The sequence below is a fragment of the Enhydra lutris genome, unplaced genomic scaffold (genome assembly GCF_002288905.1).
Source record: "Enhydra lutris kenyoni isolate GAN:26980312 unplaced genomic scaffold, ASM228890v2 scaffoldscaffold21, whole genome shotgun sequence".
NCBI lineage: Eukaryota > Metazoa > Chordata > Mammalia > Carnivora > Mustelidae > Enhydra > Enhydra lutris.
The window spans coordinates 50,365,087-50,382,890 of record NW_019154105.1 but is presented as its reverse complement, the minus strand read 5'-3'; the positions used below and the strand labels follow the sequence as shown (position 1 = coordinate 50,382,890).

The 17,804-nt window shown below is 39.1% G+C and overlaps 1 protein-coding gene across 3 annotated transcripts in view; it reads right to left on the bottom strand.

Moving 5' to 3' along the window:
• The window catches only part of LOC111149050 (PPARG coactivator 1 alpha), a 296,508-nt gene that overhangs the window by 52,933 nt on the left and 225,771 nt on the right, over positions 1-17,804 (bottom strand). The gene's annotated exons all lie outside the window — the stretch shown is intronic.

Here is a 17,804-nt window from a genome sequence, read left to right as displayed (position 1 = left end):
ATTACCATCAACAAAATAAACAACTGGGAGGAAGAAATGAATAGCTAAAACAATAAGAATCCCACTTTTATTTAAAGAAATCCAAATATTTTTAAAAATCAGATTTATTAAAAAAGATTTATTTAGAAAACAGAGCATAAGTATTTTGTTCTTAGAAAAAAATGAAATAACTTAGAAATAATTAAATCTCTAAACTGTTGAAAATATAGCTCTTCATATAAAAACTTGTTGTAAAGAAGTTTCCTGTTGGCCGTCTTTTACACAAAGTGAAAGATGCCTATATAGCCACAAGTCTCAGTTTTGACTACATATTAAAATCATGTGAGCATTAAAAAATATATATTTATGCTTCCCCTCCACTCCCATCCCCAGCCCAGAGCATAAAATTAGTCTGAAGGACAGAGTTAGTATTTTTAGAAGCTCCCCTGGTGGAACTCTAATAGGAACCAGGACTGAGAATTACTCCTATAAAAGACTCAAATGGTAGAGTCTTTGAGGGAAGGTGAAAATATTTGCCCTGATCTATCTTATGGGCTGAAGCTGAGATGGCTTTTCCATCAGTACAGACCAACTGTCCCATACTGAGATGCCTGAAACCCTGAAACCCTCACGTCTTCCATAAAATGTTAGAATGTGTACACTCCATCTTCATCCAGAACATATAGAGTCTGTCCCCTTTACTGCACAGGAATTCCTTCCTGGGTCCCTGTCTCAATTACCCCCTTGGAGCTGGGAGCTTTGACCTTTGAACACCATGGTTAGTGCCTCCAATATCTTTCTCTAGGGCTCTCTCAGTCTCATAAGTCTAGCAAGTAGATCTCTTTGGCACATGGCAGATACTCCTACCAAGAAAAGCCTCACTGTCATGATCACAGGCTGGCCAGGCTATGAAGGCTTGAGTTTAAAGGAAGAAAACGTCCAGGAGAACCCACATCATGACACTGAATCTCCATGAAAATGATGACATAGATGTATGTCATTTAAGTGAAACATACCCAATTGAATAGTATTAAATCAATCAAGAAAGTTAGCAAGGAGCACTTGTGCAGCCCATGACCCATGCACGGAAACTGAAAACTTCTGAAAGAATGAACTCCAAAGTATTACAAGGAAGGGAGGCTTCAGATGATTTTAATTCCATTTTTTCTAATCTTTTTATAATGAGCACTTCTGTAGTTATAACATAAAAATATAAAAATGTAAAACGGATATGGTGTATCCGTTTTAAAAGGGACCAGAGAAAGAGCTTAAGTGTGATAAGATAACTCATCAAGGTCAGTCCAGGTGTACTCAACCTTGGGGCCCTGGCTTAGAACCTGCCTTTCGTGGGCTTTAACAGCCTCATCCATGTACTGGCAACAGTGACACATACCCCAGGCTATCCATCCCAAGGTAATTGGAAGTAAACGTAGCATAATACCTCTGTGCTTTGAAGAAGCATTATATAAAAATGTTATGCGAAAGATACATGTATCTTAGATAAAGTCAATCAAACACTATTTACCGAGTTTGTGCTACACTTTCACAGTTGCATCCTTCACTTAAGTGCATTTGTTGCTCAAAACACCCCACAATAAATATCAAGCAGACCATGACACCCTGCATAAGAACAATGACTATTTGCCTGAGACTCTAGCAAAGCTGGAGAAGGGAAGGAAGAACCCGAGGGCCAGGGCATTCTTTTGCGGGGGTTCTTGTTGTCCCAGCCGATGTGAATGGTTGTGAACAAACTTCCCAGGTCTGTCTGTCAGGATGAAATCAGCTGCAGTCTGCTCCGAGGTGAAAGATCTGATGCTGTCAGCAGACGGTGACCCTGCAGTCCATCCTTCCACCTCCAGGCATAGGATGAAAACACCAGGCTTTAGCAATTGACAGGGAAATAGTTCTGTGCCACAGAGAATCCTGTGCTTTGCATCTGCCCCTAAGAGAGCATTAGGCAGCTCAGTATTTCCAAAACGTGAATCCGAGGCCTCTCATCTTGCTGCCGTTCCTATTGATGTCCACAGCGAATATTTCCAAAGCGGTAGTCAAAATCTTTTGGGTTTTGGCCTTCGAAGAATGGGGTTCATGTTTTGATTCTGTCTCAGCCAAGCCTATGTCCTTGGAGAGGCATTTGGGTCTGGGGACCCCAGAGCTATCAACTGGCCAGCAGAGACAGCTGTCCCAGCGCAGCGTGGGAAGGAGTGAGCCAGGTGCTGGGCATAACGGGCACCATGAAACCATGAATACTATGTAAGTATTTCCTGCTAGTTCTCTAACGATGTCCTTTTTCAAAAAGCACTTTCAAAATATTATCCTGTCAATAAAAGAACAACACTGAAGAGGAAATCTGAAGAAACCCTATGTAATAAGAATTTAATCTATTACCTAAGTTAAGCCATTTACAATCTTTACTCCTGATTAAATAGCCTTTCTTCTTCTATAACAAATTGGGTTTAGTAGCTGATAAAATCCTACAGATATTGCTTTTAACTTGGAATAGCCAAACTAGGACAAAAGCATCATTAAAACAAAAACAAGTGCCACTGAGTCATAGGAAATGTCAACAGGGGATACAGATGAAAACAGAAAAGTTTACCCATTTGAAGATGATAAGGGGGAGGAATAATTCATTTTATTTAAAAATATGACAAGGTAAAATAGAGTCCTCAGTAAATACAGCAGGTATTTTACTTAAATTCTTTCTAATATCCTTAAAGAGAAGGCAAGAAGGCTTCAATACATATTTAAGCTGCGTGAAATCCATTTGGCTTTATTCATTCATTTCTTCTTTTATTCATTTGTAGATTTAGAAAGCAGTTTTGGGATAGCGGGTGTTTAGGGCGTGCACGGTGGTTCTAACAGACACAGATCCTATCCTCGTGATGTTTACAGCATCCTAACTGCCCCAAAGTCACTGGTATTGAACACAACATAATTATGTAAATGTTGAATGAAGGGAAAATAGACTAAAAATTAAAATACAGAGGGGGGGAAAAAGGAAAATGAACATCAGAGAAAAGGGAATTAGAAAAACAGTGGAATAATCCATAATTTTATCATCACTTTTAGTTGGAAATGAAATACTCTTTTCATATTAAAGTATTCGTATGGGCTGTGGGCTTCAGAAAATAATTACTGCCTTTGAAATGTGACTTAAAGTTTTAAGCACCACACACGTCTTCAACTACTCTTTATTCCTAAACATTGCCAAGATATTTGGGAGCTAGAGCTATAATAAAACAGTAGAGGAGAAGCAAGATTTTTCTTTCAGCTTCTGTGACAATGATCAAAGTAGTGTTGCCATAAAGGCCAAATAAAATCAAACCACAATCTACCAGGGAACTAAAAAGTAAACTCTTATTTTGGCAGAAACCGTCAATTTCTCTAAAGTGTGAGCATGACAGCAAGACGCAGCTTTCTTCCTTATGGATAATACAAAGGCTATATGCTTTTTTAATGATTACATCTTTAATCTTGAAAACATAAATTTGCTCTAAAATCTAACTTATTTCAGGAAAAATGGCAGGTGAAGAAAAATATCTAAGTTGGAAACAACAAATGTTGGAGAGGCTGTGGAGAAAGGGGAACCCTCTTACACTGTTGCTGGGAATACAAGTTGGTACAGCTACTTTGGAAAACAGTATGGAGGTTCCTCGAAAAGCTAAAAATCAAGCTACCCTATCACCCAGTAATTGCACTACTGGGTATTTACCCCAAAGATACAGATGTAGTGAAAAGAAGGGACACATGTACCCCAATGTTCATAGCAGCAATGTCCACAACAGCCAAACTGTGAAGGCAGCCAAGATACCCTTCAACAGTTGAATGGATATAGAAGATGTGGTTCATATATACAATGGAATATTACTCAGCCATCAGAAAGGATGAATACCTACCATTTGTATCAACATGGATGGAACTGGAGGGGATTATGCTAAGTAAAATAAGTCGAGCAGAGAAAGACAATTTTCTATGGTTTCATTCATATGTGGAACATAAGGAATAGCACGGAGGACATTAGGGGAAGGAAGGGAAAACTGAAGGGAGGGAAAGCAGAGGGGAAGATGAACCATGAGAGATTACAGACTCCAGGAAACAATCTGAGGGTTTCAGAGGCGAAGGGGATAGGGAGATGAGGTAGCCCAATGACGGATATTAAGGAGGGCACGTGTTGCAATGAGCGCTGGGTGTTATATGCAAATAACGAATCATGGAACACTACACCAAATAGTAATGATTTATGGTGACTAACACAATGTAATTAAAAAAAAGAAAGAAAGAAAAATATCTAGGTTGACAAAAGAATAGTAGTCTGAGATCTTGGTATGTGCCAGGATGTTTTTAAGCACTTGGCATGTGTTACTTCCTTTTATCTGCATAACAATCCTTTGAAATATCTACAATATCACCATTTTGCAGATAAAGATACTGAGGATGAAGGGGGTTAAGAAACTTATCTAAGCTTCCATACCAAACACAGTAGAAACTTGAAACAAGGCTTCCCTCCCTTTAGTACCCATCACTTTTCCAGAGCGTTTTTCCTGTGGCAGAATTCAAAACTCTTATACCTTCACAGGTGGACATTTAAACTTAAGTGTTTATTTTATTTTCAAGATCTCTTTGGGGAAAAAAAAAAACACAGTTCACTGACTATTCTTCTAGAAAAAGAAAATCACGTGTTTCATTGCTTCTAATGAGTTGTTGCAGCTCAGAAGTTTCTATTACATTCTGACAATTAAGTTGCTAATTAACTGAGGAACCACTAATTGACTTATTCATCTCACAAATTCAAGAGCTAGCTAGCACCCTAGAACACAATTTCCATCACTGGAACAGAAATCATTCACATTTTGCAATCCATGTAGGGATTAGATTTGATTTGGGGGAAAATTGCATATTGTTCCTGTGTACAACATGAAGTTCTGATGGGGAATACACACTCACACGTGTGCTCACACACAGCTTAGTAACAACACGCTACACTGGTGCTGACTGCATTAGCAGAACCAAGGATAAAATGTCAGTATGCTGGGGCCAATGCAATGGCTGTGGACCCAGGATAAAAAATTTATGGTAATTGAAACCACAGAATCTTAGGAAATGCAGTCAATTTCATACAGTATCAAAAGGTCACTCTATTCAATTTATACTTGAGGCTGAGCACAATATTGAAAAAACATGTGAAAGCGAACGATCTTATCAGTCGTCCAGGACTCAACATTTACTGACTATATAAGGCAACTTACTGATTACCAAATAAATGCATTACCTGTGTTGAGCCTTGTATTGGCTCGTCAAATACTTGTAAAGAACTTAACACTGTGAAAGCATTACTAAATATGTCAGCATTACCATATTAACTGCTCTGTTCAAGCTTCAGTAAGAGTGAAACTTTTTGGTTCCATGTTCCACTCGTAATACTAAAGGTTCTTGGAAATTTTAATATCTGCTCAAACTCTTGGTGTATGATGCATCTTATAGGAGCTACTTAAAAATAAGAACATTGGGGTGCCAGGGTGGCTTAGTTGATTAAGTGTCTGTCTTAGGCTCAGGTCATGATCCTGGGGTCTTAGGATTAAGCCCCTCTTGAGGCTCTCTGCTTAGCTGGAGGTCTGCTTCTCCCTTTCCCTCTGCCTCTCTCGACCCCCTGCTCGTGCTCACTCCCACTCTGTCTCCCAAATAAATAAATAAAATCTTAAAAAAAAAAAAAAAACAAGAGTATTAAGTATACTATATCCAGTGCTTCTCAAACAATTGTGTGCATATGAATCACCAGAAGCTGTTGGTAAAATGCAGATTCTGATTCATGGAGTCTGGGGTACAGCCTGAGATTCTCAATCTCTAACAACCTCCCAGATGATGCTCATGCAGCTGGCCCAAGGAGTACAGTTTGAGTAGCAAGACTCTACTTTTCTTTAACGCAGCACATTTTCTCTACTACTGGCCCTCATCATGTCATCATGTATGGCAGAAAAAAAAAGAAAAATCTGTATAATTACAAGTCATCACCACTGATGAGGCATGCCACAATGTTTTGAATTAAGACTTGGATTCTTCTTTCATTCCACTCCTAGCTCAGGTTGCAAACTGAAGGTCTTCAGGCCAAAACTAGTCCAAACATAGGCTTTGTTTGAACATCATGGTGCTTGCCTATAAAAGTTTTCAAACATTATTATATTGGTTAATAGTATTTACTAAACTGGAGACACCATCTAAAATTTCCATCTTTTCTGAAAAACCCAGAAGATCAGGAGATTTAAGGAGAAGCTGATCCCTTTACACTGGGATCACCCTCCCCGGTTCTCCACCAACAACCCCTGTCCTTACAGCACTGACTTTGACTTTTCGTGGCCATCCTCATTGTACTTCCCATCAGCATCAGAGTCATTCTCTCCCCTGATTTCCCCCCCATTTTTGCAGTTCCTCATGATGGAATCTCTGATATAAAATGGTTTTCCCATTTTGTTTCCTCATAGAAATCCTAAATATGACTTAAGATCCCACTTGGGGTGCCTAGGTGGCTCAGTCTGTTAAGTACCCAACTTTTGATTTCTGCTCAGGTCATGATCTCAGGGTCGTGAGATTAAGACCCTCACTGGGCTCTGTGCTGAGTGTGGAGCATGCTTGGGATGCTCTCTCTCCTTTTCCCTCTGCTCCTCCCCACTCACACTCTGTCTTTCCCTTAAAAAAAAAAAAAAAAAAAAAGTATCCCATTTGACTTTTCCTGTCCCATTAAATACAAACTCTTTTAAAGTGTTTTAGCACATCATACCACATTTTATGCTTATCATATAAAACCCACTCTTCATCTTTTCATAAGCATGTTTTTATCAGCCTTTATGTGATTTAGTAAAGTAGATCTGTGTGAGATCTAAGACACAGATATGCAAGTATGGGAGCATGCCTGTGTGCCATTGTACACCAATTACCTCAACTTTTAACTAGCTTGTCCCTGTCCTCAGGGAATTTACAGTGTGTTGTGGTGTTCGCACACTCTGTACTCCCCGTGAAGTAATTGCAGGCAAACTTATTTCTGATTGTATGATGGAGCTACAATAGACTTCTTATCAGGTTTCCTTTTCGAATAATGGATTCATAAGGAATTTTCTTTTCCTTTAAGCATTTAGCACTTAGGGTATGGGTTTTCTACATTAGAAGAAAGGTTTGGTTATAGAAAGCAAAGACCTCAGCAAAACTTTAAACAACTGGAAACTTGACAGCTTGATGAAAGGGAAGTAAAAAATAAGGGGATCACGTTTAGTGGAAAGCACTCCCTGAGACGTCTCTTAGAGTGGGCAGAACGGGAGACAGACAGGAGCCAGGGACAGCACAGAAGATTCTGCACAACAGCAATATTCCCCTGAGAGCAGTGACACTTTGTGTGCTCTCTCACACTGGGCCACAGCATCACTACATGCACTGAACAAGTGAAAAGGAAGATTTCCTTAGTTTATCTACTGTGTCGCCTCAGGAAAAATGAGATACATTCTGAGGAGGGAAACCATACGAGATGAATCTCAAATCTGGGAGTCAGTCATGTTTCCATATCTGAACCTGATGAAAGCCTGGTCGCTATGAATTTTCAGTGGTGACAACAAGGAGGGGTCTCTTAAAAAATTCTCCTGCGGTAACTGAAATAATCTCTACTCCTTATTTCAAGTCTCACCAAGAATATTAAGATAATAATCACTGTATTACATCTTCTATCCAGAAGGACATACCAAAACTTGATCAAATTATGAAAACAATTGGAAACTTATTTGATAAATCAATCATTTCATATTTTTAGAGTCCCTTCCATGTCTGAGGCACTTCCATGTCTGAGGCACTTTATGTGGCTTTGCTCGCTCTCTCAGTGCTTTACTGAGAGCTTACTGCACTGACAGAGCGAACAAAGTCATGTGGTAAAGTGTCGGTGGGTGCAGGATCTGGAGTCACACCACGTGAGTGTGAATCCTGGTTCCACCACTTACTAGGACTGAGGACCTACAGCTAGCTACTGAATGCTAGGACTCAGTTTCCCATCCACAAGAAAGACAAAGTTTACCGGGAAAATATCTAAAATATCTGCTCCAAGGTGGTTTTAAAGATTAAATGAATTAAAACATGGAAAGTGCTAAGAACATTGACTGCCACACTGAGGCTTTCAATAGATACTATTGTGAAATGTTATGCTTGTTATCCTCAGTGAGTTTATAATCTAGTCAAGGAAGTGGGATAGGACAATGCAATAGTACTAACTCCCCGAGGCATGCATGTATGAGAAGTGTCAGATAAGCCATTCAGATACGGAGGGTTATTTCTGAAAAGGGAGATTCATTTTTAGTTTTGTTTTTGTTTTTTTTTGTTCATTTTTAGTTTCAAATAATGTTTCCAGGAATTTAGGCAAGGGATTGCTTATCAAGGCATAGAAATTTTAGCATAGGTTACCGTAGCATACGTTATTCCAATCATGGAAATCCCCTTGACAACCATTACAAAACAGACCTCTCCTAACATTTTGGTGTATTAACACCTCTACATTTTCCCTCTGATCTGGACAATGAAGGCACATCATGGGCACATCTAGACCTCACATAAAAATTGATTATCGACCTATCCAAACACCAGAAGCTTTTCTATCCAAACACCAGAACACTTTTCTGAAGGCCTTCCAACTTGTGTGGCCGACAGAGAGGCCATAGAGTCAAATAATTCCTCAGGCTTAGCAAAGAAACGTAGCTTGAGAGAAGAAATAAAAAACCAAGATGCCCTTGTCCCACAAAGATGGGTTTTATTTTTTAAATTTATTTTTAACAATCTATTTGCCTTTCATTCAAATATAGGAGTTTTATTTTATTTACTATTTAGGAATGATCTAAAATTAAAATGGAAAGCCACAATGGGGGGGGGAGTATGATTTCATTGATATCAATTATATAATAGAAGCTTATCAACTCCATATAGAAAGCTTCACATATCGGCATTTACCAACAACATGAAAATAGCAATACACATTTTTCCTATCATTTATACTTTTTAGCTGATTATCTGAATGTCAATAGGAAAGATGTGCTTTAATACTAATTAAATTCATTGTACTAAAATGTTTGGTGCAAAGGCAGGGCTCACCTTAAAATAATGTTTCATTGTGTGTATTTCCTAGGGACAGATATGCCATTTATTTTTCTATTCTGAGCATCTAATACGACATATACTGAATAAGTCCCAGATGAATGAGTGGATGGATATGAAGAAAAATAGGGAAGGAAAAGAAAGACTTAATTCAAAATAAAATAAGTTCTAATATTTTACCAGTTTCTCTAAGTGATCTCCTTCCCTGTGCCACCCTTCACTTATCATTGTCTTACTCGAACCTACCATTCAACCCTCAAGACAGAGAACACTCAATATGAGTTAGCCTTTAAAATACCTATCTTTACTTTCAAATAGATGCTGACCTGGAACGTAGTAGGTATTCAAAAAGCACTTACCCAATATATGAGAATGGCTGAATTCACTGGAAGCTCCTCTAGCACAAGCAAGTACCTATTCATGCTGGATGGTTCTCCAGATACCTAGCATTATACCTTGGCAATAGTGTACTCCAAAAATAATTGCAGCTTTATTTAATTCCTTATTCATTCAGCATATACTTAATAAGAATTTGCTATATATTAAGCACTGAACTAAGTAATAGGACTATGTTAGTGGAAATCACAGCCCAGACCTTCAAATAGCTTCCCATCCAGAGGGAGAGGCAGAATAGATTACAAACAAGTAGATTGGGAAGTCAGGGGCAAAAGTATAGTTGCTGTAGGGCACTCAGTATAGGCATCTAGATTCCTTAGGATACCAGAGAGACAGTCTAAGGGAAATGATATAGAAGAGGACATGCAGATGATAATAAGGAATTAAGCAAGCAAAGAGGTGGATAAAGAGACATGCTTTATCTAAATGAAACAACATAACTTACACATAGAAAAACCCAAAGTGTTTCCAGACCTGGCATATTATAGCAGACATTCAACAGCAACAAATAAGTAATGATCACCCAAGCATTATGCTTCAGGAACCATCTGATACGTAAACTAGCACCAGGTTCTCCCACCCTGAACCAATACAACTGTAAAGAAAATCACACAGCCATTGCTACAAATGCCACACACTGAACTTTCACAACCAGGATTCTGCGCAAAGATTCTCTGTGTCGATATTTTCTGGAGTGTTGGCCCCTGCTTCCTGGCTTCTGCTTACCCAGGACTCATTAGTCATCGCAAACATCACAGACTCAGTGTAGTTCACTTTCACACGCAGAATGCCTTGGCATGGTGGCTCTCATCGGCCACATGAGAGAGAGGCCCAGGGCTCTCTGAGAAGTCACAACTGTGGTTGCTTGTCTTCCCTCTGAAGGTTACATTTCATGACAGAGATTAAACATCTTGCCCGTTCCAGGATTGCTTTTGAAAATTATGCACTGATGACAGCCACTCAAGCGAGCAGCTTACTCATTTCCCTTTGGTCTCTGTCTGGAGCTTCCCAATTTGGTCATTTCTTCAACAAATATTTCTTAGGTGCATACCATGTGCGAAGAACCGTGCTAAGTGAAGGGTACTGGAGTGAGTAGGAAGCAGCGTGGCCCCTCCCTCATGGAATTTACATTGGAATGGAGCTACCCATTGGTTGTACACTAAGAAGTCAGTGAGCAGAAGCCCCACTTGCCCCACATCACTGAGAGGCTGGCACAGAGCCTGGGGGCAGGCTGTTGGACACTCCCTCTCTGGAATTTGAAGATTGCCCAGAATTCTACTACAGTTTTTTGTTTGTTTGTTTTTTGGTTTTTTGGTTGTGTTCCACCCCCCCACACCCCACCCCCAGTCCCAGGACACTTTCTGTTTAACAGAGCTATCCAGGAAGTTTGGGGTATTGAATGTTCCTGCAATATGTCATTTATTGACTACCAATTACATATAAGCATTGGACCATGCACTTCTCTTACATCATTTCTATACATATTATTTGAAATTTTTTTAAATGAAAAGACTAATGTTTCTTGGCAGAGACACATAAGTGATTTCTCAAGGATAGCAAATACATGCGATTACAGAATGTAATGTAACACATCCTCCCATATTCCTGGAGCCAGCATGCCACTGGGCTCACAGAAGAGGCTGATCACTGATCCTCCATACGTGTTTCTCGAATTGTTCAATCACCATAAAAGGCAATGAGTGCATCGTGCCAAATGCCAATGTGATACACGGACCATAAGAGGAAGAGCTCTCCTTTGGCAAATAATGTCAGCGGTAAGGCTTCATAACATGTATTTTGTGTGCGTATATACACATTTATATTTTAAAGGCACTAATAATTAAAATATCGCCATTATTTTCAATTCATGGAATTCTAGAGGATGCCACTGGGCGGTAGAATTCCCACTATTTGGAAACAAGAACCCCATTTGTTTCCTTAATGTCAAGCACATTATGCTGACAAGATCCTCCCCTCCCAACTCTCAAGACCCTGTAGCTTTCACATGTTGTTCCTTGACTGGAACAGTGACAAAATTTCCTTTGCAAAATTATCCCTTCCCCATTAGATACAAACTAAGAGCCAGCAAGCAAAGCCCCATTCCCTGCTCACCATCCAGGGGCTGACAGAGAACCCAGGAGAAACCTACTGAAACCTGAATTGTGATTGAAATCCTCTCGCAGTGCTGTTCTTAGTTCAATACCTCCTTTGCCTTATCCACACTGATATCCCTCTGCTCTCCCGTTTTAGGAAAACAGAGTTGATTCTTTTTTTTTTTCTTTTTTATTCTGTCGTTTATAACCAAAGAACTCTAAATTACAAATCCCAACTACTATAGCTAAATTTGGAATGGTTTCCATGTAATAGACTGATTCTTAGAAAAGGAAAGGCTTTGTGAATATTACATTTACTTTCTTTATAGACAGACTTCTGGATAAAGACAAGTATCATCACCTACAGGTGTTTGTAGACTTTGTATTCATTTCACCAAAAAACATGTATTGTGTAGCTACTACGTTCCAGGCACCATGCAAATCACTTTCAATGAGTTATCTCATTTAATTCTCACGACAATCTGCCAGCTCCAGGAAGGTAGGATTTTTTTTTTTTTTACTTCCTTGTTCACTTCACTACTGAATCTCCAGCATCTAGCAGATTTTTCACGTGTAATGTGTAAAGTGATTGGTGATTATTTGCTAAATTTATGAATAAATATGAGGCAGCCACTATCATATGAAAGAAAAAATTGAGACTCTGACTCTGAAGTTGAATTAATGTATCATGGTCCCAAGCAAGTAAGTGATGAAATTTTAAATCCAGGCCTGTCTGACTACAGTCCTCTACCTCCTAAACAACTTGCTATGCTTTTAGGTTTTGGGGACAACAGAGGGAAAAAAGAGGGTTGCCAATGTTTAGGAATGTGGGCAAGCCCCTCTGATTCCTGGTCTCTTCATTGTGAAGTGGAGATACAGCCCTTGTTTAGCTTTTGTAAGATTGTGATAGTCTCTTTGAACATAGGGAGATAATGCGGTGCAGTGGTAATATGTTAACATTAAGAGAGGCCATTGAGAGTCAACTCTCACCTTTGCCATTGTTTAGCATTGTTTAGTGCAGTGGCAAGCCTCTTAAGCATGAGATGAGTTCCACACCTCAAAATACCTGCCTTCTAGTCCTTTTAGAAAGGCAGGGAGAATTACAGATAGTTCATGGGCTAACTCTGTGAGTTGAATTATAAATGCAAGTTAAGGTATATAAATACCTAATTATATAAATATAAATTGTATAAACTTAAAGTATAAATTTGTACCTATGTTTTATAAGACAAATTACAAATATAATATAACACTTAAGTATAGATTTATATGATATAAATAAACTTGGTTATAAATTAAGGTATAATTATAATAACTTTTAATACCAGCCCACTCTAAATATTCATGAATTATCCACTCTACTGGATTTCCTGGACTTCCCAGGGAATAAAGTTATATTAGGAGACTGCTCAAGTGCCGTTTCATAAACCATTCTTCCTTGGGTTAACTCTTAATTAGGGAAGAATAATAATGCTTAAAATGCCAGTCCCAAAGTCAGACCAAGACAAGGCTCAACGCAGAGATGATACCAACACAATCAACGCAGAACCACTGATTTTCAAATGGGCCATTTCAAATGTGGTCTTTGGCTTGTCTAGTTAGCTGTAGTCCGCCTGCATATCGAAAGTATAAGGGAGAGTTATCCTGAGGCTCTTCCAGCAAAGGAAAGAGAAAACATGCATTCAAAAAAAGTAGAAAAAAAATTAAAGGACTGCAAAGAGGAACATTAACAAAAACTAGGACATTTAAAATATTTAAAACATTTAAAATAAAATACCAAGAGGAGCAAAGAGTTTCACTACATCTTAGTCAACAGGGAATATTCAAATAGCATAGAAAATTCCAGAAGAATAGGAACCTGGTAAAAGCCTTTTATATTAGACAATTAAGAATTTCCTGATGATATCAGAGAAAGCACCATTAAACTCAAGATAGAGGGGGAAGAGAAGGAATGATAGTGTCTCCTTATAATCCTTCAAAAACTGGATGAAAATATGACTTCAAGTAAGAAGAAAAAAAGTGGAGAGCAAGAGAAGAATTCTAAAAAATAAAGGGAGTTAAAATAAAGAGCAAAAACACAGACCCAGGACGAGATAAGAGGCAGAATACGAAGAGGGGCTCTTGCAGGGCATTGGGTACCACTGGCTTGCACTCTACCTGGTAATATTTGCCTGCTGACCATTCTTTGCCTCTACGGGATGACCAGGCTCCCAGGAAAAACAATAATACCAGGTAATACCAGTTGCATTCTTGGATATTTATCTTCATCCAACAGCAGTATAGCTGTTACCATAATACCTAGATCAATAATTTGCTACCAAACCAGAACACGATGACCTTTAAATACAACATATTTCAAATGAAGGGCAAGCACACATAACAGTCCTTTCTCAGTGTGCGGCAGTGGGGGAGGGAAAGGTTGAGAGCACTCTGCTGTTTAGACAGCAATAAAACACTGTTTTGTAAACATAACCAGAAATGCAAAATGGGCACCACTTTATCTTAAACATCAATGCACAAAAACCTGTATTATTCGAAACAAAGAATGAACCAGCTGAAATGGAATCAGTGGCCTGACCAAAGATTTTGATACGGTCACCAGACCCAGCCTGGCAACTACTCAAAAGATCTTGTAACCCAGGTAATTTTCCCAGTCCCCTAAAAATATTTCCAGGATGGTATAGAAGATCACAAGTTAAATGCCATTCGTTCATTCCTTAGGCAGTACTGAGTACATTTTCGGGTCCAGAATTTTGAACTAGGAACTGAAGAATGGCTGGGAAGAAACAGGAACCAAAGAAAATAAGAAATCATCATCCCAACTTATAAATTAACTGATGTAATAATACGTAATTTTATGGCATGCATTTATTGGGCTTCTATTATACGCAAAACATTGCATATAAGAAAAAGATGAGGAGTGCCTGGGTGGCTCAGTCAGTTATGCGTCTGCCTGCGGCTCAGGTCATGATCCCAGGGTCCTGGGATGGAGCCCCGTGTCAGGGTCCTTGCCCGCAGGGAGTCTGCTTCTCCCTCACTCTCTCCCCTCCCCCCAGTTTATGTGCATTCTCTCTCTCTGTTTCTCAAATAAACAAATAACTCTTTAAAAAAAAAAAAAGTAAACGATGAATAAGGCATGCTTTCACTCCTTGAACTAGGAACGACAGAAATTCAAAAGACAAAGGAAAAAAAAATACACAGCCACAATTGCAAAATGATTTGGTGCCCGCTAAGGGAAGGAGAATGATCAGAGCTAAGTGCAATTTGTAAGAAATGGTTTATTTCGGGAAATATGCCTATTTTCAATTGCATTTTAAAAGAGTTATATTTCCCCACTAAACTTGTCTTTCGGGAGACTTATCTTATAGGCATATTTTACCAAATTTACTTTATGAAGATCTGCCCGAGAGTTCAATAAAGGACTTTAAAGCTAAGTTTAGGATGTATTATCAATACTTCCAAACTGCCTTCCTTCTCAACCAAATGCCAACAGAAATCATGGTCAATCAGTCAACAAGTATCAAGACTATACACACTGGGGACAAAGAATACCACAAATAGTTCCTGGCCTTACAATTTTAATATATGCTTTCAAGTGCAATTCTTGCAAATGAAAATATCTACAGATACACGGGCGGCATGAACTCTGATCTGTCGACTAGTCTGTGGCAGGATGGCTTCATGATGATCTCTCTGCTAAATAACACGAAATCTGTTCCAGTAAGATCAGGTCTGGGTTCTGCTAGCTGTTTAGGTAGAGGTGGAATTAATCAGGGAACACTTCCTGAATTTGAGAGGTTCCTGTGATTTTAAAATTCAACAGGATTGAAAACAAGAGGACAGAAATAATTCCAGGCATTTGGAAAATTTGAAAAAGGCTGGGAGTAGGAGGGGATGAGAAGCTTAGCGCCTGACGATGGAGGTATTAAGTAAGAGGCACTGTAAGGGAGTGGTTAAAATTTTAGAGTTTTGGAGTTCGGCAATCTCAGTCCTTCTGGATCCTTTTTGTAACTTGGCCCTGGGCAAGTTAGTTATCTGAGTCTTACTTTCTGAACTACAAAATGAGGTAACACCTCCAACCCATCATGGTGATTATGAAAATTAGTTGAGATCTTTTCTTTTTAATTTATTAAACTTCATAAAACTAAGATTTTCTCATTAAAACACTGTTTTAAAATGTTTAATCCCAGTGTATGGCACAAGAAAATACCCAAAGTTACTATTACTATCGTCAAGAAGAAGTCTGGCAAATTATCAACCTCAAAGCCAAAGTACAAAATCTGTAACATGTCAGACAAAGGGGAACCCTGATATCCCCCTGTCCACTGTGACTGCCAAACAAACATTTCCTTCAAGATGGCTCTCCTCAGAAAGACTTCCATGACTGCTCTCCAGCTCAATTAGTCTATTTGTTCACAGATTCCCAACAGCAGCTATGCCCTGTGCTTAATAATCTACACAAATTGCATTCTAGATCTTTCCTCTTAGCTCCTTCCCTGAACCAGATCCTCCCCTGATTCTCTTATTTTTCCTTAACTGACCCCGAATCCTCCAAATCACCCAGGCTTGAAACCACAGTCATTCTCACTTCCTCTTCTCTCACTGCGACATTGAACCTATCACTTTATGTGATAAAGATCTGTATCGATTCTTTCTTCACAAAGTCGCTCATGTCCAGCCCTTCCTCTCATCGTCACCATCACCCTCTAATTCAGCCTTATTACCTCAATCTCGAAAACCACAACAGCCTGCTCACTGGGCCTCTGCCTGCAATCTCTATCCAAGATAACCCTTCTTCCGTGATAACCAACCCTATAATCTGTCTTCTCCCTACTTGTCCTGATGAAAGGCTGATGTCCCTTATGTAACTTACTAAACATGCCTAGGCCTACAGTTCCCTATTAGACTACATCTCTCTCATATTAATTTAGTATAATTGTAAGATTCTATTCAACATGTATCACCTTCTCTTCTACCCCACTGGATTGTCCTTATTTCCTCCCAATAATCCCTGGGGTTCTCCTCACCACTGACTTTGCTCATAACATTGTCTCTGTCCTATCCAGTTATGTCAAAACCTGACATATATCCTGGCCCGTAGTAGGTGATGAGTAAGTATTAAGTAAATAATGAGATGAAAGCTGATGTCTGAATTTACCCTCAACCCTTGCAACAATGCAGGATTAGGGGCAGTGATGCCCCTCATACAGTCAAAAATCTGTGTATAACTTGTGCCATCTCCCAAAACTTAATTACTTAATGTTGACCAGAAGCCTTATGAATAATATAAATGGTTGATTAACACATAGTTTGTATGTTATATGCAGTATGTACTGTATTCTTACAATAAAGTAAACTAGAGAAAAGAAAATGTTACTAAGAAAATCCTAAGGAAGAGTAAATACATTTACAGTATGATATATATATATATACACACTGAAAAAAAATCCACATGTAAGTGGAACTATGCAGTTCGAACCCGTGTTGTTAAGGGCCAACGGTACTTTCCTATCCTCCTGGCCAATACAAATCACTCTCCATCTTAAGGATCTACTTTTCCACCACCCTGGCTTCCATCTTGTCCCACTGGTCTTATGGATCTCTACCCACCTCTAAAACTCTTAGCATAGTTTGCTAATATCATGCCAATGAGCACATCTCCTTATAAGACAGTTAGTTTTTAATGGAAACTTAAGGCAGTAGTTAAAATCACTGACTCTTCTATTCCACATGTTGCCTAGAATAGGGATTTGTTGAGTGACTATCCACATTTCATCAATTGTCTGATTGTGTCACAGGGGTGGGGCTTCTCTCCTCATAAAGTTGTGCATCCCCAAAGGAAGATAATCCTTAAACTCCTTTTATAAGTATCTGAACCTTACTTTCTGAACCCCCCATAATTATGGAGTGTTTTTTTGTTTCCTGACTTTTTTAAAGTAGGCTCCACAGTGGGCATGAAGCCCAGTGCAGGGCTCAGATTCACAACCCAGAGATCAAGATCTGAGCTGAGATCAAGAGGCAGACCCTTAACAGACTGAGCTGCCCAGGCTATAGCTGCCCTATCATTTCCATAGTTTTTGGCAAAGCCTAGGCACACAGCAGAACCAGAAATAGTCATCAGCTTCATCATTAAGTAAGGTATGGTGCAGAATATGCTATCTTCAGGATGACTGAGGAAGGAGAGAGGCAGTAAAAGAGGCTGTGATCACTTATGTATGA